The sequence below is a fragment of the Elaeis guineensis genome, chromosome 4 (assembly GCF_000442705.2).
Source record: "Elaeis guineensis isolate ETL-2024a chromosome 4, EG11, whole genome shotgun sequence".
Lineage (NCBI taxonomy): Eukaryota > Viridiplantae > Streptophyta > Magnoliopsida > Arecales > Arecaceae > Elaeis > Elaeis guineensis.
The window spans coordinates 123,261,804-123,284,408 of record NC_025996.2 but is presented as its reverse complement, the minus strand read 5'-3'; positions in this window follow the sequence as shown (position 1 = coordinate 123,284,408).

Sequence of the window (22,605 nt, the reverse complement as noted above, 5' to 3'; positions counted from 1 at the left end):
TAGTCGAACAGATACTATGATTTTTTGATCGAGATGAGAACCCCTTCGAACTTGATGAGAATGATGAAGATCTGATCACCTATATGGAGGCCATGCAAAGGCCTGACTCTCAAAAATAGCTTGACGCCATGAAATTAGAGATGGAGTCTATAGAGATCAATCGTGTATGAATAGTAGTTGATCCACCTGAAGGATAAAACTCATAGGGTATAAATAAATTTTCAAGAAAAAAAGAGAGCGGACGGGAAGATAGAGACCTATAAAGCCCATCTAGTTATCAAGAGTTACCATCAGTGTTATGGTATTGACTATAATGAGACATTCTCTCCTGTGGCAATGCTCAAGTCCATCCGGATTATGCTTGCTATCGCTGCATATTTAGATTATGAGATTTGGCAGATGGATGTCAAAATCGCTTTTCTTAATGGAAGCTGGAAGATAAGGTGTATATGTTACAACCTGAAGGGTTCACATCCACAGATGAGTCGAAAATGTGCAAGCTGAAAAGGTCTATTTATGGACTTAAGCAGGCGTCTAGGAGTTGGAACATGCATTTTGATAAGGTGATCAAAATGTATGGCTTCGTTAGGAATGAAGAAGAGCCTTGCATCTACAAGTAGCTTTCGATTCTGTAGTCATATTTCTTGTGCTGTATGTGGATGACATACTGTTACGAGAAAATGATATCCCGACTTTGCAGTGTGTGAAGCTATGGTTATCATCACAGTTCTCTATGAAAGACTTGGAAGAAGCATCCTACATCTTTGGGATGAAGATCTATAGGGATAGATCTAGAAGGTTGCTTGGATTGTCCCAATCCATGTACATTGATACCTTATTGAAGTGGTTCAATATGGATAATTACAAAAAAGCTATCTTTTGATAGATCATAGAATTATTCTTTTCAAGAAGGATTGTCCGACAACTCTTGAGGAGAGAGAGCGTATGAGTAGAATACTATATGCTTTGCAGTGAGATCTATCATGTACGCTATGACATGTACGAGGCTGGATGTGGCCTATTCACTAGGAGTAGTGAGTAGGTACTAGTCAAATCCGGATGAGAAGCATTGGAAGATTGTGAAAGTAATTCTTAAATATTTGAGAAATACTAAAGACCAATGGCTTATCTATGGAGATACTGATCTGAAACTTATGAGATATACTGATTTCAGTTTTCAGTCAGATTGTGATGACAGTAAAAGCATGTTGGGCTACATATTTACTCTGAATGGAGGAGCCGTTTGTTGGAAGAGTTTCAAACAACATATTATGATCGATTTTGTATGCTAAGCGGAATATAATGCTGCATTGGATGCTGCAACATATTCTGCACCGCTATCATCTGGTGCAAGAGATCGTGAATCGAGATGACGTCGAGCTTCAGAAGATCGACGGAAAGGAGAACTTAACCAACCCCTTCACTAAAGCTCTCGGGATCAAAGAGTTCGATGACTTCAAATGAAGATGGGTATAAGATACTGCCCCGATTGGCTTTAGTCCAAGTGAGAGTTATTGAGAATTGTGTCCTAAAATCAATCGTGTGACGATTGAATTCATCTTTGTATATAAATTATTGATTATTGAATAAAAATTATTCTGATATTTTTCATCACAAAGTAACATCTTTCTTGAACTCTTGTACTATGATGAAGTCTTTAGAACTATGCTAGTGTGCGATAAAGAGAAGATTTATCGTATAGTTCTTAAACATGTTCGTGATCAAATGATACGTCATTACAAGATGATGATGTTTATCGAGTGAAGGTCATTGTGTATCATATAGATTGGTTGTCATCTTAACCAAGGAGTGTGATGATACTAGTATGGCATACAGATGAGATGTAGGGATACATCGTCACTGAACAAGTGACCCACCTGCTGAGTGTTCTGCTATCAACAGCTACTCACAAAACACATGAGTATAAGTATCCTTCAGACCTGAGATCACCATAGTGACTTGCAAACAACTTACTGTGCTTTGATGCCAGACTATCTGGATTTCTAATGCAGTGACGAAGGCTACTGGATACAGTCAAGTACATGCGAAGTTTGTGTATGGATCAAGATGAAATTGATCCCTCTGGATTATTGGAGTTGATGTGTTGCTGTATTTCAATTTAGTAAAATTTTGATCAAGATAATCTATGAGATGGATTTAAAAGGTTGAAATACAATGTGGATGAAGCAATCTCGGTTGATAGTTACCTGAGACCATCCTTGAGCTTTCAGGATCAAAAAGATAAATTATGCGGTAACTATGTATATGGATTCTAAAATATTTTTTTGCAATAATTTAATCTATCTAGACATCGAAAATCATTGCTAGATGGTATCTCGATTAGTACAGAAATTGGTTCCTGTGCTACCGACTTAGTTTTTAAACCATGGAGTCACATACACAAATCAGATAAAGTAGAAAGGTGTTGACCTATGTTTATATGTCTAATTTGAAAGTACTTGATTTGATTGAACATATAAGCTAACTTGATTTAGAATTAAGTTATGGGTCAAATGGAATTGAAGAGTTGACTATATCTAGCTAGCACTACACATAAGGTTCAGATTCGATCCCGAGGATGAATAGTTTCTAATCTATGATCCATAAAGCATATGAGAGATTGAATTTAAGTATTAAGTAATTTTAGATTAGATCTGAATTAATTAAACTTAATTGAGTCTAAAATCCAAGTTAGACCTAGTGCAAGAGTCCTAAAGTATTTAGGATTGATAATCTTTTGAAATTATTTCGAACCAGCTTCGAATTGGATTCGAATCGGATCCATTTTTAATGAGATTTGAGAATTTTTACTTGCACTGAGATTTTCTTCTCATGTGGGCCGACCAACACCTGGAATGGTGCTGGTTTGGAGCATTCCACATGGGTGAGAGAGTGGGTGCAAATTGATTGTCATAAGTAATGGCAATTCTATCTCATGTAGGAATCCTTCTTTCATGAGTATTGGACTAATTCAAATCAGATTTGAGTTAGGACTCTTATACTTATTGGGTCATGAGATTCATCTATAAATAAAAAGGATCTCTATCTATGAATGCATAGCAAACAAATTAGATTGAGAAAAAAGAGAAAGAGAGAGTAAGGCATGAGAAGAGAGAGACGTCCCTTCTTCTCCTTGGCCTCTCCCCTTGTTGCCGCCCCTTCTCCCTTGGGCGTGGGCTCTCTTTGGGAGTCCCACCTACTGGTGTGAGGTATTACACTAGCACATCTCCTTCCTCATTTGATTGGATTGCAAACTGATTGGATCGGAGTTCATCCCGCTTTCCTGCAATTCTGGCGTGCATGCGAAGTAGAGGGTCTGCACATCTAGGCTTCTACGAAAGTTTAATTCAGATTAATTGAGATTTGATCTTTGATTATACTACTAATCAGGTAAGGATTTGATCCTTATTCATGTAGATTAATAAAAAAAATTTAGATGTAACTTGGACCTTCTGAAGAGAAACAGTTTTCCTTCTCTTTATGGATTGAAGATGCAATCGATGCGGAATGAGTTCCCCAGGGAGTGGGTAGAGGCCATGGCAAATGCTAGAAGAGATCATATCGGGTCGGCAGTCGTTGGTTATAAATGTTTTATTGTGCCTGATGCCACCTCTCTCCTTTTTCGTAGACGATGGCACTTCACCGTCTATCCCAAGCCCTAATAATCCCTAAGCCACCGATCTTGCCACCGGTTAGCTCCAGTGGCATTGCTGACGGTGGAGAGAAGGGGTTTCTCTGATAATAGGAGGGTCCTGCCAGTGGTAGCCCTCGGTAAGGGCCTGGATGTGATCACGGTAGATAGTGGTGGCCCTGGGAATGTCATATTGGATGTGGAAAGCACTGAAGCAAGCATTCTTTGGGTAGCTTCATTATGGCGTGAGGTGACTTCGACGTGAGAGAACTTCGATTGGACCTACCACTGGTGTCATTGGAAAATGGGTGCACGCGTGGAGGGGGAGCTTCAAAATCAGCGGTAGGTAGCATCGGCACCAGCGAATGCGTGCGGGGGACACCTTAAAGCCACACAGTAGCATCGGTGAGAGGGAGGCTTCGATGTCGGGAGAGGCTTCGAGGCCTCAAGCGGGGGTTCGGATGTTCGGAACTGGGAGAGACTAGCAGAGAGGTCAGATCTACCAGAGGGTGGTCTCGAGCGCCCAGATCTGGGCAAGGTAGGCACTGTCGGGGAGTGTGGCAGCTTCGAAATGGCCACTTGTGGGCGACCTCGATGCTGGCAAATGGGAGGAGATTTCAGCATTGGAAGGACATGCACGGAAGCATGGGGAGACTTTGGTGCCTGGGCCGGAGAGCTCCGACTTCTCCTCCGAGACCATTATGGGTAGTTCTGGTGCCTAAAGCACACATGAGCAAGTCGCTCAGTCTCCCACCTTCTCTCTCTCTCTTTCTCTCTCTCTTTGGAATCTCCTTGGTTCATGATTTGAGATCGAAGTCAAAAAATTTTCATAATCTCCTTCCTAATTGCAATCTCCTCCCCTGTTTGGATCCTCACAAGGGAGTATGGATTCGTCATGATTTTGAGGGCCAAAAATTGAGGGACTTCCACAATCTTCTTTATCTGGATGTTATGATCTCTTTCTTTGCTTGGCTACTATGATCTCTTTCCTTATTTGGATTCTGTCAAAAATGTAAATTCAAATTTTAAAATAAGAGAGCGCGAATGATTTGGAAATGGAGAGATCCTCATAATTTTTTCTCTGATTGCGATCTCCTTTCCCGTCTGAAGCCCCATAGCTTCAAGCCCCGCTAGGATAGTCCCGACGGGCCATTAACTGATCAGATCTGATCTGATGGCCGATCTGGAGAGGATTCTATTGGCATCTAGCTGATTTGAAGGCAGTCAAATTCGATCATTATCGATCGATCTGTAGATGGTTGGACTTGATTTGTATTTAGCCGTTCTGTGGATGATCGGATTCGATCGTGTTAGATGTATGTCCTAGAAGCTAGATTGACTGATATATGTATACATTCTCGGGGCATAACTTTATAATTAAAATTTTTGAAAAAAATAAAATTTAAATTATTTTTCATTTATGTTGTGTTTGAATGTGTCTATGAATTATTTGAAGAATTAACGAATGATGACACATATTCTGAAGAGTTGAGAATTTAAGATACATATCATTACCAGTTAATTTCTAAATGCTCTCGATCGATGGATCATCACGAAGATGATGACTGATCCAGATAGATCGATACACAGATCACTTTTCTTCATAAGTAAACAAGTCTCAAGTCGACAGTATGGAGATACAGAAGCGAGAGTATAGATACTTGATAGAGATCAAGGATACTGAGTATGATTAACATGAAAAGTCACTAGGATGGCTACCTACTTATCGGTGACTTGCTTAAAGTTACAGTGATGTAGATAGTTCTTTGACCTATAGTATCTCGATTGTCAACAGTGGGGTTACTGTAAGTTCATTCAAAATTTTAAGATGTATGTTGGCTACAGTAAGTCCATTATAGGAATAGGGTATGCACTAAGATGGGATCTATCGATCTTGATAGATAGAGAGAGGTCCTATGTAATTTATGAGACTGAGTCCTAAAATCTATAGCCATGGTAGGTGAATGATGAAAAAAATTTTTATAAGATTTTATATGGACTCGAGTTGATTGAATCTGACATATAATGGATAAACGGATTTGACGAGTCTTCCTTGACTTGTATCTTGTCGGGACTCACGATAGAAAAATTGAAATACACGATAACTATACCTAAAAGTTTAATATTTTATTTTACTGAATTGTCACTACATACTACTAGATGTTATTGATGGATCGTGAGACTCATTGAACGTCATCTTGATGATCGATGATACTTGATGGATAGAGTTGGAATTATTTTAACCCATCGAAAGAAGTTTTGATAATATTGTGATAGGAATCACAGTCTACCTCACTAGCAGATAGAACAAAATCTATGAGATCATATATAAAATTTTTTATCCGATCAGATGGTTGATTAGTGATTATGAATCATTATTAGATCTAATCGTCAATGTGATTGATGATTAATCCAGTGCAACGGGTGCAATAAAGCAATTTGCTAAGAGTTAATGAGTTGTAAGAGGATTAATTAGCAATTAGATTGCTAATTGGCTCAATTTAATTGAGCAATGAGATTAGGATCAAGTCTAATTGAATTAGATTCAATTTCGTTTGATTTGGGTTTGATTAGATCAAGCCTAATTGAGTTATGAGATAACCCCATTGCAAGGAAGATTAATTCTTGAATTGATTAGGACTTGGGTTCAGTTAATTTCTAATTTAATTAAGATTTTATTGAGAAGATTAGATTCCAATTAGATTAGATTTTCTCTTCTCTTTGAGTGCAATCAAATCAGATTTGGTAGAGTTCAATTGAAGCACTAAGAGGAGTCCTAATTAGTTGGGACTCTCTCCCTAGCACCCATGTGAAATCCTAGCACCAAAACCCCACCGCCCTCATTCTTTTGCATGAAGTTTTTCATGCCCTCACCTTTCATGCATGCACTCTATCCATGCCATTCCCTTCTTCTCTTGGATAAAGATGAGGAAAGTTTAAATTTGATTTAAACTTCCTTATCAAGATGAGATTTGATCTCACCCGAACTCCCTTTGGACACCACATTAAAAGGAGTTTTTTTTTGTGCACCAAATAAGATTTTAACCAATGAAAATTAGTTTTTCACCATAAGAAACCTGGTGGGGGCGTGAGAACATCTAGGTGAGGTGTGGGGACCTTTCAGCCATGAGAAAAAGAAGAGAGGCATCTCCTCTTGTGGGCTTTTGTGCATAAAGGGTCCTAGGGTTTCATCTAGGATTTTGGGAAGAAAGAAAAAGAAAAGAGAAAAGGATTTTCTCAAGGGATTTCTTCTTCTTCCTCCACATCTTCTTCCTCCCTTATTCTTCCTCTTATTTGCTCTTCAAGATCTAGGAGAGTCTGAGATATACGAAGAAGAAACCAGATCAACCATCAGGAGATGACTCTGTAAGGGAGCTAGCACCCTGATGAAGTCAGGAGCCTCTGATCGGATCGAAGATTTCGTGTGCATACCCATAAAGGTCGGACATGTATGTGGCTCTGTAGAAACCTCATCGAATTACTACAATCATTGGATTGGGGCATTCAGCTATCCGCATAAAGGTATAGAAATCTGATCTTCGATTTTTATTCTTAATTTAAATCTGATTTGAATTTCAGCATCTTAAAAGCATGTGATCGATCCTTTGCATATTGGTTAGATCTAGTTCATGCATGTTAGATAGATTTAAATATCGAATCTAGATCAGAGAGTTATATTCCACTGTGTTCATATTTTTAAAAGTTAAAAATATACACGTTCTGATTTCTACATGCATGATTCCAGATGTGCGACAACCTTCAAGTGGTATCAAAGCCACATGTTTGTTGTTCACATGCATTTTTAAGATCTAAAATCCAATGTAATAAGATCTAAAATTTCTAGTTAAAGTTTAAGGTCATTTTGATAGAAGTTTGTTCTAGAACGATCGTTGAACGTTATTTGATAATGCATTAATCAAAAACTTCAGATCTGAATTTTTATAATGTATGAGATTAATATCTAAATTTTATATAATGCATGAGATGTATTTCATGATTGGATCATGTTTAGATCTATCTTGCATGAGATGTAATTAGATTAGATTTGAATTACATGTTTATGATCTAATTTTTAGTTGATATATGAGATGTATGTTAGATCTAAGTTACATGAGATGTATGATTAGATCTAAAATCATATTTAATAATGAGATTAGATCTAAAAATCAAATTTAATAATTAGATTAGATCTAATTTAAAATATGTAATAGATTTGATCCTTTTTATACACGAGATGTATGAAGTTTTATTTTATGCATATATGATATATATAGATGTAGATTGATTTCTTAGTAGCATAGTACTCTTCAGAATCATAGTAAAGACCATCCTGCCATAGAAAACTATGGTGAAGGGATGCCTACATGAATCAAGAGGAAGAATCATGAAAAGAAAAGAATTTACTTTTGTGCAAAACCTTAGATCCAAAACTATTTAGGATCTAAATATGAATCAGAATTTTATTTAGTTGTGTATGAGATGCATAATTAAATGTTTAGATATTAAAATGATTTTAACATCTAAACTAAATTTGATTTCATAATGTATTTAATTAAGATCTAAAATTGAGAATTAAAAATCTAAAATTAAGGTAATTGAATTTTGTGTGGTTCATTGATACATGTAGTGGTCGCACCGAATCTCCACAACCTTAAGGAAGGGCGTATCATGAACTCAAATTAAAAATGGTTGTGATTGCAATTTGTAGTAGAAAATTGAGCCAACTCAATCTCAAATCAGTGGATCAATTTGATGTCTAAGGCAAGAACATAGATGGTGGTTATTTAATTAGAACCATTACCACAGACAGAAGGGAGCCTCCCACATATCTTATCTTATCTGACCATTTTGGGGATCAATTTTGATTTTGTGATGCTTAAGATTAAGTCCATTTCATTTTGCGTTGCACCATGGGACTGATTTGGTGAAACCAAATCAGGATTTCTTTAGTGGATCCAATTTAATTGTGGATCTACATGGGATGTAGTAAACAATTAAATCTAAGAGACCTAAATTAAAAAACTCCTCAATAATATTAAGTCGAGGGATCTTTCATTTTTGTAGAGTATCGTACCTTCTCTGATGTTGACTGTTCTCGACTGCATATAGTGGTTCAGTTACATCAAGGAAGAAGCAACCACTCTATTTGTAGTGAAGTGGAGATGGGGTTGGGCCCAAGATCTATTAGGTGAGGATCCAATGATGGCTTCACTCATACTCAATGGTGGGTCTGACTTAACTAAAGAATAAGATCAAGATCTGTCAGGTGAGATTTCAGAACTTGGAGGTCAAGTCTACTGTAATTTGCTTGAGAAGCATTGAGCAAGAATTGTCCACTCATTAGTTGATACATTCATCAAGACCTGTCAGGTGAGATGGTGTGCCAATCGATGAAACTGCAATATCCATAGGAATCTTAACTCACAAAAAAAAATTTGCTTCCTAACCCAAGGAGTGTTAAGATCCGAAGAAATAGTGAGAGCTCTGAAGAAATAGTGAGAGCTAAGTTTGTTTTTAAAATAAATTTTTTTAAATAAACTAAAATCAATTACAAAAGTCTAACTAGAAACTTCTTCTCTCTGTAAAAAATTATGTGCCTCTAATAGTCTAGCCCGCATTTTAAAAATCAACCAATTGTCAGGTTCCAACTATAAGGATTGGCTAAGGGACTTGAAAGGTGTTTTAAGTTTTGAAAGGCTAGATTGTGTCTTAGACCAAAAATATCTTTAGAGATCTTGAAGAGTTCAAAGGACACACCTTTAGAAGGTATATTAGACCTGCTCGTGATCGAGACTAACCTAACAGTTTTTTCTACTACCAGTTGGATAATAAACTCTGGTTCTAGTGCATATTTGTGCACTTCAATGTAAAATCTTAAGAATGTAGAAGGTTGAGGCTAGGAGAGATGACCCTACAAATAGGTAATGGAGCAAGATTTGCTACTGTGGCCGTAGAGACCTGTAGGGGTATAACCTTTTCTATTCTCCAATGCCTACTCATTCCATGTTTTTCCTCTATCCTCAATTAAGTGAAGGTCACGTCCACTCCATAAATACCACTATTGGGGATAAAATTGTCCTTGCAAAAGACTTCAAAATTTGGATGATATGAAGCCTCATGTGGTGATCTTTGAAATATTCTTCACCGACCCATTATCGGGATCCGATCCTTCTTCGGCTCTTAACAATTGTTGTTGCCCTAGAGTATCATTCGCCAACAGTGGGTAGCCAGCCTCAATCGAACCATATTCGATTTCACTAGGTGCATATTAAATTTCCATTACCAACTACCGACACTCCTTCGGCCACAAAATACAGACAACCATTACTTATTTCCTATTAGTTATTGACTTCCTATTTATTCCCAGCTTGAGATTCACATTTATTAATTTCAGTCAACTCCTATTCGACCAACCTGAACGACACTTGCCATCATGCTCAAAGGCTCAGATTGTCCACAAAAACCCCACTGACACCTTATCAACTATCAACATTTCCTGTCAATTGGCAATCCTACAAACCATCAAGCAGTCTCTGACATAAAGGGACAGGATTGCCTCTCTCAAAGGACAGGTTGTCTCTCATGAAGGATAGGATTCTCTCTCAAAGAGTATGTTATCTCTCTCGTATTAAATTCTACCCTTCCTGCCTTGCATCACAAATTGAAGAATTAGTTTACTCCAATTCATTGCCGACTCATTTTCAGGAGAATAATACCAACCCTACCTCGGCTTACCACTTCAGTTAACAATTTCGATCGATTCAAAGCCCTCTTTCAAAGTTAAGCGATGGCTTTTTCCAACTGTCCATGATCTGGATAAAGTAACCGACTATCAAACAGACAATTGACATGGCCGACTACCTAATCTATAGTTATAACACCGTAATCATGAAAAACTACTACACACCACGACTATTAGTGGGCAAAAATGCCCACTAACTCTATGGTAATGGCCCAATAATAGAGGTTAACTATCCTTTCGTACCACAATAAGCGAGACTCCATGTGTTCGATGGTTACATCTAAATTATCTATATAAAGGGGAGGTAAGGGGACAGCAAGGGTAAGACACACTAGGCTGATACTCTGTCAAAGTTTATTTTCAACTATCCTGTTCACTACTCCCTGCTGACTTAGGCATCGGAGGATCTCCATCGGATATTACTCCGATCAGTATGGATATTTTTTGCAGGTCACTCATCACCGGATCCAGACGCACTCGAAGATTGGCCACAATAGATTGATGCACTAGGAAGGAGGAAAAAATCCAATCATCATGGAAAAAATGAGAGCCCAGAAACGTCTCCACCGGCTCTGCTCGACAACCTTCCCATCGGGAAGATCTCCCACCTTCATCGATAGAGCCCAGTTCCTCATGTATGGTCATCACTGTGGATGCTCAACAATTTGCTATCTTAGTGTAGTAGGTAAAGATGCTGACAGAGGCATTCCACAGCTTCCAGCAATAGTAAATATAGCCAACAATCGATGATGGCGCAACCTCAACAGTAGTCTCATCGGTGGGATTGGCTACACCAGTTAGCCCATCACTCTCAGTGCATAAACAACTACGAACGGAAGCTCCAAAAGCTAGATCGCTAAATTGAAAAGCTATAAAATGATTAAGCGACGAGACTTCGAGGGGCAGAAAGCTTCTCTAAACAATGAATAGATCACTGTCTACATTTCAGAAAGCTTCTTCGAACGATGAATTGATCATGATTTATGATTCAGAAAGCTTTTCTAAATGACGAATCGATCGTAATCTATAATTCGAAAAGTTTCTCCAAACGACGAATCGATCGATCATGATCTACGAGTCATAAAGCCCCTTCGAATGATGAATCGATCATGATGTATGATTTAGAAAGCTCCTCCAAACGATGACTATGTTCCCTTATAATGAAATGATTTACGATAATACTCCAATTCAATGGAACAATGTATGATAATATTTTTCTACGACGGAACGACCGTTCCTCAAACATGGAATCCCAAAAATCTATATATCTTCAGTAAGATTAGTTAGTCGGCTTTTATCCAATTGACCAAGGAATCTACATTCCAAAAGAAAAAAAGATGAGTCAATAGCTCATCCGACGACTATGCGATTTGATGTTAAATGAGCTCCGACTCAAGATAACTCGATGACAAATATGGGTTTCAGTTCAAGATAATTTAGCTATCTACAGCTATCTACAAACATGATGTTAGACCGACGACCCATCAGCTAATCTACGTATCGATCTAACTCTGATCGATCGACTCTACATACCGACTTCGATCGATCAACTCTACATGCCGACTCCGATCGGATGATTCTACATACCGACTTAGGTCGATCATCTCTACATGCCAACTCTGATCGATCGACTCTACATGCCGACTCTGATCGGATGACTCAACATGCTGACTTCGATCGGTCATCTCTCATACTGACTTATGTTGGATGACTCTATATGGCGACTCGACTAAAATCGGATGAAACAATATGCTGACTTGACTAAGATCGGATAGAACAATATGCCGACTCAATTACGATTGAGCAAAATAATATGCCGACTCGACTAAGTTGGATGAATAATATACCGACTCGGCTATGATCGAATAGAATAATATATCGATTCGACTAAGATCGGATAAAATAATATACTGAGTTAATTACGATCGAGCAGAACAATATGCCGATCTGACTACGGTTGGATGGAATAATATATCAATTTGACTACTGTCAGTTGGAAGAATATACCAACTTAACTTCAGTCAGTCAAAAAATATTCAATAATTATCGATGACGAATGATGATCACCTTTAAAGAGAACATTCTTCATTGCCAACTGAAGGCTACAAAAATCAGACTGAGGTCCAGTAACGAAAAGAGAGAGACTATAGCGACTGTCGTTTGGCTTCATTAACAACTTCAGTCACTGCTACCGCTTCAGCCTCCTAGACATCAATTGTGTGGGGGCTCGAATGGTCATGGCCGAAGCACAACCATGGCCAAACAGTGGTCATATTCAGGTCAATTAAGAAGATGCCGACTAGTATTTATATCTATGTCGATCAGTATTTATATTCAGATCGACTAGTGGTCATATTCAAGCTGATTGAGAAGAGACCGACTAGTATTCATATCTACGCCGACTAATGATCATGTCTACATTGATCAGTAGTCATATCCAGACTGACCAAGAAGAGGTCATATGAAATAGATCAGAGCAAGGACTCCAAAATAAAAGCTACAACTTCAATTGTTTAAATGTATGACTTGAGGACAAGTCACAACTTACGTATTTTGAAGATGGTGAAATGACTGTGGATCGACAAACTATTCAATCAACAAATTGATCGACAAACTATTCAATCGACAATAAAGTGTATCAATGAGGTCGACTATGATTGATTTTTGATAATAAATCAATTAATGCAGTCAACTTACACCCAGTTACAACAATAAAATGACGATCAGCTAGTACCCGATTAAAATGATCGGCTAACTTTTGATCACAAAAAAGGCTACAAGCAAAGCCTAGCAGCTGTAAAGGAGGTCAAAACACGACAATCACAATTTGACTATTTCCTTTGTCCGAACCAAAGAAAATGGCTCGAGCTCGGAAGTGGGGGCTATATGGGGGTATAACCTTTCCTATTTTCCAATGCCCACTCATTTCATATTGGAAATAAATGCCACTATTGGGAATAAAATTATCCTTGTCAAAGACTTCAGAACTTGGATGATATGAAGCCTCATGCGGTGATCTCCAAAATATTTTTCACCGACCCATTGTCTGGATCCGATCCTTCTTCGACTCTTAATAATTATTGTTGCCTGTAGAGTATCGTTTGCCAACAGTGGGTAGCCTGCCTCAATCGAACCATATTTGGTTTCACTCGATGCATATTCGCTTTCTATTGCCAACTGCCGACACTGCTTCGGCCACAAATATAGACAACCACTACTCATTTCCTATCAGTCGTCGACTTCCTGCTCATTCCTAGCTTGGGATTCACATTTATTGATTTCAGCCAACTCCGATTCGATCAGCCTGAATGACACTCATCATCATCCTCAGAGGCCCAATTATCCACAAAAACCCCATTGACACCTTATCAACTATCAACATCTCCTGTCAGTTGCCAACCCTACAAACCATCAAGCAGTCTCTGACATAAAGGGATGGGATTGCCTCTCTCAAAGGATAGGTTGTCTCTTATGAAGGACAGGATTCTCTCTCAAAGGTGGTTGTCTCTCTCATATTAAATTCTACTCTCCCTGCCTTGCATCACAAATTGAAGAATCAGCTTACTCTAATTCATTGCCGACTCATTTTCAGAAGAATATTATCGATCCTACCTCGGCTGACCACTTTAGTTGACAATTCTGGTCGATTCAAAGCCCTCTTTCAAAGTCAAGAGATGGCTTTTTCCAACTGACCATGATCTGGATAAAGTAACCGACTATCAAACTGATGATTGACATGACCGATTGCCTAATCTATAGTTATAACACTGCAATCATGGAAAACTACTACACATCATAACTGTTAGTGGGCATAAACTGCCCACTAACTCCATGGTAATGGCCCGATAATGGGGCTTAACTGCCCTTTCATGCCACAATTAGTGGGACTTCACGTGTTTGATGGTTATACCCAAATTGCCTATATAAAAGAGAGGTAAGAGGATAGCAAGGGTAAGACACACTTGACTGATACTCTGCTAATATTTATTTTCAACTATCCTATTCACCACTCCCCACTGACTTAGGCATCGGAGGGTCCCCTTCAGATACTACTCCGATCATTGTGGACTTATTTTGCAGGTCGCTCATCATCGGACTCAGGCATACTCGGAGATTGACCACAACAGGACCTATCCTCTTCGATTACCATCTGATTTCTATCTAAAACTAACAGACTGTTACTACGTGTGTATGTGAGCAAAAATTTGATTTCTATTTTATGCTTAGCACCTGACAATTATGAAATTAGTTTCAATAAGAATCATTGTACCATTTATTTTGAAAATAAAATAATTGCATGCGGTTACTTAATCAACAGTCTCTACCATTTACATGTTGATACAAACAAATCAATGAATTTATCTGAGTAAACTGTGAGTGCCATTGGATCTAAGAGAACCAGAGATGAGGTTAATCTGAAGTACAGATGGCATCTTAGGCTAGATCATATCGGAGAAGAAAAGACTAATAGACTGATGAAAGATGATCTTTTAGACTCATTCTTAGATGAGTCATTTTCAGTCTGTGAATCCTATCTTCAGAAAAAAATGATCAAGCTTCCCTTTGTAGGACATGGGGAAAGGACCACTGAGGTGCTGGCTCTGATACATACTGATATATGGGGTCTATTTGATGTGTCGATCATAGGAGGTTATCTCTACTTCATTATCTTTGCGGATGATTTTTTACGGTATGGATACGTATTTCTTATGAGACATAAATTTGAAATTTTTGAAAGATTCAAAGAATTCAGATGTGAGGTAGAGAAGCAAACTAAAAAATTACTTAAGATTCTTTAATCAGATTGAAGAGGTGAATATCTGAGTAAAAAATTTTTTAGTTATCTCAAGAAAAATAGTATATTCTTTCAATAGACTCCACGTGGAATGCCTCAGCTTAGTTAGATTTTAAAATAGAGAAATTGAACCCTATTGGATATGGTTCGATCCATGATGAGCTTCACCGATCTTTTTTTATTTCTTTGGAGACATACCTTAATAACTGCCCATCACTTAATTAATAGAATTCTTTCTAAATTTATTTCCACTACACCATATGAGATATGACATGGTAAAAAGTCAAATTTTGGTTACATCAGAATTTGAAGATGTCTGACCTATATCAAATGGTAATAGGCAGACAAGTTAGTGATTAGACCTATGAGAGCTCATTTTATAGGATACCCAAAAGAATCTTTGTGGTACTATTTTTATCTCCTAAAGGATCGCAATGTGATTATAAGTCGGTATGCCAAATTTTTTTTAAAAAAATTTTATCCAAGATGGAGGTAGTAGAAGAAAAATTTAGCTCGAAAAGAATGTCTGAGCAGTGAGTCATAGAACCTGAGAAATCTATTCCACCTCGTAGATCTAATAGGATCACACACCTTTCTGAAAGGTACATGGATATGCTAGAAGAGAATATAGAAAAAATATTCCTCATAGATGATATAGACTATGTTGATGATCCCAAAATTTATGATGAGGTGATATTAGATATCGACTCTAAGAAATGGTTGGAAGTGATGAGGTCAGAAATTGACTCAATGCACAATAGGAATAGTTCTTATTGGGTATAAATAGATCTTTAAGAGAAAAATTAGCTTAGATGAAAAGGTGGAGACTTTTAAAGCGAGGCTTTTGGCTAAAGATTATAGTCAGTGTGAAGATATTGACTATCAAGATATCTTTTCACTAGTAGCTATGCTGAAGTCCATTTAAACATTGCTTGCTATTGCAGCAACTCATGATTATGAGATATGGTAGATAGATGTGAAAACTGTATTCCTGAATGGATATCTTGAGGAAGATATGTATATGGAGCACTCTCTGAATTTCACATCCAGTGATGGGGATTACAAGATCTATAAACTGCAAAAATTATTTATGAACTAAAGCAAGTATCTCGAAGTTGAAATACTCGATTCAATGACGTGATCAAATCGTTTGGTTTTATCAAGAATGAGGAGAAACTGTATGTGTTCAAGAAGGTCGATGGGAGGACTGTCACATTCCTCATATTGTATGTGGATGACATCCTCCTAATTAAAAATATCATTTTCATGATGACTTCTGTAAAACTTTGGTTGTCCAAAGAGTTCTCCATGAAAGATCTTGAAAAAGCATCCTGTATTTTAAAAAAAAATATCTATAGAGATAGATCTAAAAAGATGCTTGGTCTTTCACAGTAGCTATATATAGAGAAGTGCTGAAGTGGTTCAGCATGAAAAACTTCAAGAGGGGTCTGTTGCCCTTTAGGTATTGAGTTCATCTCTCTAAAAAGATGTGTCTTAGCATATTTGAGAAGATTCAGTGTATGAGCAAGATCCCTTATGCTTTTGCTATAGGGAGCTAGCCTCATATACGCTATGCTATGTATTTGATCTGATATTGCTCTTGCTGTGAGTGTCACAAGTAGATATTAGTCGAATCCATATGAAAAATACTAGACTGTTGTGAAAAATATCCTTAAGTACTTGAGAAGGATTAAGGATCTCTTCTTGATCTTTGAAGGAGGAGACTTGTGGGTACAGGGATACACAGACTCAGATTTTATATCTGATATTGATGATAAAAAGTCTACATCAGATTTTATGTTCCTGTGTAATAGTGGTATGATTAGTTGAAAGAGTTTCAAGCAATCGATTATTACAGATTCTACCATGGAGGTAGAGTACATCACCACATCGAAGGCTGCTAAAAAAGGATTTTGGTTCAAGAAGTTCGTTACAGAGCTAGGTCTAATGCCATCAAATATCATTTCACTCTTCTATGACAACAATGGTACCATAGTGCTCGCTAAAGAATCAAGGTCTCATCAGAAGTTCAAGCACATCGAGCGATGATTTCATCTGATTCGCGAATATCTCGAAAAGAAGTTCGTCGAAATACAGAGAGTCAGCTTCATAGAGAATGTGGCTGATCTGCTAATCAAGCCACTGAGCCAACAGAAGATTGAAGCTCACCTTGAGAAGATGGAGCTTAGGTTCATAGCCAATTGGCTTTAGATCAAGTGAAGTTTGTTAGATGTATGCCCTAGAAGCTAGATTGACTAACACATGTATACATTCTAGGGGCATGACTTTATAATTAAAAATTTTAAAATAAATAAAATTTAGATTATTTTTTATTCATGTTGTGTTTAAATTATGTCCATGAATCATTCAAGAAATTAACGGATGATGATACATATTCTTAAAAATTAAGAATTTGAGGTACATGTTATTACTGGTTAATTTCTAAATGCTCTGGATCGATAGATTGTTACAGGGATGGTGACTGATCTGGATAAATCGATGCATAAATCACTTTCCTTCGAAGGTAGATGAGTCTCGAGTTGACAGTGTGAGGACACTGGGGCAAGAGTGCAGGTGTTTGATAGAGATTAAGGATACTGAGCATGACCAACCGAGAAGTAATTAGAATGGCTACCCACTCATGGATGACTTGCTGAAAGTTACAGTGGTATAGATATTTTTTTGACCTGCGGTGCTTTGACTGTTCATAGTGAGATTGCTATAGTTTGACTGCACCAACACTTAGTTACCTAGCCATTTGAAATCTTGAGGTATATTGACTATAGTTGGTCCATTATAGAAATAGGGTATTACCAAGATAGGATTTGTTGACTCTGATAGATAGGGAGAGGTCCTATGTAGTTCATGAGAGTGAGTCTTAAAATCTATAGTCATGATAGATGAATGATGAAAAAAAATTTTCATAAGGTTTCACATGAACTCAAGTCGATTGAATTTAATATATGACGAACGAACAAATTTGACGAGTCTTCTTTGACCTACGTCTTGTCGGGACTCACGACAAAAGAACCGAACTATATGGTAACTATACCTAGAGGCTCAATATTCTATTTTGCTGGATTGTCATTACATACTGTTAGGTGTCACTGGTGGATCATGAGACTCGTCGAACATCATATTGATGATCAATGACTCTTGATAAGCAGAGTTGGAATCATTTCAATCCATCGAAAGAAGTTTTGATGATATTATGATAGAGATTACAGTCTATCTCACTACCATACAGAATAGAACCTATGAGATCACACACAAAATAATCTTTATCCGATCAGATGGATGATTAACGATTATAAATCATTATTGGATCTAATCATTAATGTGATTGATGATTAATCCAGTGCAAGAGTTACAATAAAGTAATTTGCTAAGAGTTAGTGAGTTATAGAAGAATTAATTAGTAATTGAATTACTAATTGACTCAATTTGATTGAGCAATGGGGTTAGGATCAAGTATAATTGAACTAGATTTAATTTGGTTTAGTTTGGATTTGATTAGATCAAATCTAATTAAGTTATAAGATAATCCAATTGCAAGAGAGATTAATTCTTAATTTGATTAGGACTTGGATTCAGTTAATTTCTAATTTGATTAGGATTTTATTGAGAAGAGTAGGTTCTTAATTAGATTAAGTTTTCTCTTCTCTTTGATGGCAACAAAATCAAATTTGGTTGAGTTCAATTGAAGCACTAAGAGGAGTCCCAATTGATTGGGACTCTCTCCCTAGTACCCATGTAAAACCCTAGCACCAAAACCCCACGTCCTCATTCTTTTGCGTGAAGTTTTCATGCCCTCGCCTTTCACGCGCACCCCTAATCCATGCCATTCCCTTCTTCTCTTGGATAAAGATAAGGAAAGTTTAAATTTGATTTAAACTTCCTTATCAAGATGAGATTTGACCTCACCCTAACTCCCTTTGGACGCCACATTAAAAGGAGGCTTCTTTTGTATGCCAAATAAGATTTTAACCGATGAAAAATTAGTTTTTCATGGTTAGAAACCTGGTGGGGGCGTGAGAACATCTGGGTGAGGCGTGGGGACCTTTCTGCCATAAGAAAAAAAGGAGAGACATCTCCTTTTGTGGGCTTTTGTGCGTGGAGGGTCTGAGAGTTTCATCTAGGGTTTTGGGAAGAGAGAAAAAGAAAAGAGAAAAGACTTTTCTCAAGAGATTTCTTCTTCCTCCTCGACATCTTCTTCCTCCCCTATTCTTCATCTTGTGTTCCTCTTCAAGATCTAAGAGAGTCTAAGATATACGAAGAAGGAACCAGATCAACCATCAGGAGATGACTTCTACAAGAGAGCTAGCACCTCGGTGAAGTCAGGAGCCTCTAATCGAATCGAGGACTTTGTGTGGATACCCACATAGGTCGGATGCATATACATCTCTGCAGAAACATCATCGAATTACCACGATCATTGGATTGCAGCGTTCAACTATCCGTGCAAAGATATGGAGATCTAATCTTCGATTTTTATTCTTAATTTAAATCTGATTTTAATTTCAGCATCTTAAAAGCATGTGATTGATCCTATTGCATGTAGATTAGATCTACTTCATGCATGTTAGATAGATTTAAATATTTATTCTAAATCAAAGAGTTATATTCCGCTATATTCATATTTTTAAAAGTTAAAAATCTACACGTTCTAATTTCTGCATGCATGATCCCGGATGTGCAACATCATTTAAGTCGGTGTTGAGGTAGTGCGATAAAGCTCCTCCTATTGAATATTTGCTCCTTTCCATAAATAGGCTTGAAGTCCTTTCTTTAGCATCAATCTATTACAGTAGAATTTTATCTCGAGATCGGATCGACTGTAGTTGGACGACGATGGTAGGTCGGCAATGGTGGGACTAGCAAGAAAAACCCCCCACCAGAGGTGGCTTTGGAGGGGACCTTTCGACGCTCAAATTAGAATTCTGGATAATATAGGCAAGGAGTGAGCATGTTAGGAGAGAGAAGATTTCATACTTTAGGGATTCCCTATGGGCTTTTATTTATAGACAAAAGTTGAAGAGCCATGAGAGGAAGGAAAATCAGACAATTAACCTTGTCTTATCTAGAGAGATATGGCCATTATCCTTCTTTATCTAGAGAGATTTGTCTGTTATTTCTTTCTTATATATTCAGCGGTCAGCTGTTGTTTGAATTTTGAAAGAGACACATGATTCCTTGATCAGGCTAAGTCTGGCAGACGAGCTTTCGAGTCGATAGACATAAGGATCGGTCAAGATAATTTGCCGAAGTAAAGACTGCGGCCAAGGATCGGGTCGGTATCCAAAGTAAGTACTTTTGTGTCTACATATGCTTGATATCTTCGGCTAGTATGAAACCATCGCTGCTCCCTATTTGTTCATCTTCAGACTTTTTTTTTTCAAAGAGATAGACGCAAAGGAGTGCAGCTATTCAATGCATATATAAAAGTTTAAATTAATAGAAAATAATATTATGGACCATATCAGATAAGATAAAAAAAATTGATTCATAGCTAATGTAACACATTATCACTTTGGCTCACCAAAAAAAATGGTGCCACCTTAGGCTGCTTCCGCTGATTGCCTCCACACAGTCTGGTCTGTCCAATCAAAGCACTCTTATCTCTTGCAATTTCTTTAATTAATATATAATGGGAGTGTTACAAGGATTATGGCAAAACAAACTATAGAAATATCCTTCTTTTTCTCCTAAACTACATGAACACCCTCCAAAAACACTTCCGTGTGAAATTAAATTATGAAATATTGCGGGATTTTAAGTATAAAGACCTTTCTTTTTTTCTAAACTATGAAAATATCCTCAGAATGCTTCCATATGAAATTAAGTAATCAAAACTGAATACATGGTGGATGGAGGCTCCACCAATGCATATATATATATATATGCATTGGTGGAGCCTCCATCCACCATGTATTCAGTTTTGATTACTTATATATATATATATATATATATATATATATATATATATAAGTAATCAAAACTGAATACATGGTGGATGGAGGCTCCACCAATGCATATATATATATATATATATAAGATTATTTAATTGAAAATGTTCCAAGGCTTGATAAGTTAATATATGATTCATGTATTTTTCTATTATACATTATTTTTCACAATATTTATGTATAAGCACAAATTTTCCATTCCTATATTCCATCTATGCGATATGAAATATTTGTATCAGACTGGCATGATAATAGTATGGCTTTTTATTTAATGAAATTGGCATTCATTTCTAATCAATAAAGATATTTGAATTTACGCATACACAACTTATGCCATCACTTTACAACCCTAAAATGCAAACTTTCACATTCCAAACTATGATTAACTCAATTATTTATATCAAATCTCTACCATAAAAAATGTAGATTCTAGGGTTTTGTCCAAAATTTGGGTTTCAACTCTCTAGACCATAAAAGCCTGCAAGACTCAGTCAACTTTTTCCTTCCAACATTCAGCATACTCAAAAGGCCTTGAAGTATTGGCAAAATTTAAGCCAACATGAGGACTCGAACAAATATCAAGCATTTCCAAATTTAGAATCTCCCCTTCCATTATTTAACATATTCTATTGGAACATGGCTTTAAAATTTTTTGATATAATTTAAAATTAAATAAAATTAACAAAATTTTATTGTAAAAAAATTATAAATGACTTACAGAAGATAGCAAACCAAACTTGAAAAGATCCAAAGAAATCATGGTAATTATGAGATTAAAATTTTTAAACGGTAAAATTAAAGGATTGAGTTAAAAAGCTTGAAAGAAAATTTTAGAAAAATTTTGAGTTTTCTGATTCTCTCTAACGTATTCTAAGGACATTATGGTGACCAAAAGTTTTCAATTCCAAATAGTTCACATGATATGCATCATCCAGATAAGGTATCAATGTAACCAACTGAAATAACATACTTTATACTTTAATACTGTAAAATTACACACATTATTCCATCTTGTCACATATGACCTACAAGTCCATTAATTGTGCACTTGGAATTACACTTGGCTAATTTTATCCACTTTCAACATTTTACATGCTAAAAGTCATTTATGCACTTACATAATATACCGTTTGCACATACGTTAGCATAATATATATCATGCAGAAAATACTTAAATAAATTATAATACTATTTCAATGATATTTATTATATTGCAGCATTACATTATGCGCTCTATTGCTATGAAATTACATTTCAACGTCATTTTTGCACCATTGTAGTTTTTGTACCATAACAGATAACACCTGATGTACATAGCTAATCGTTATACTTGCTATTCCTCAGATACTATGAATTCATATACTGTACACAATATAGTATACAATAACCAAGGAATAATAATATAAATTTAAATTAGAATGCTACAGTAACATATTACACAATGCTATTCTATATTAAATTATATCATTTA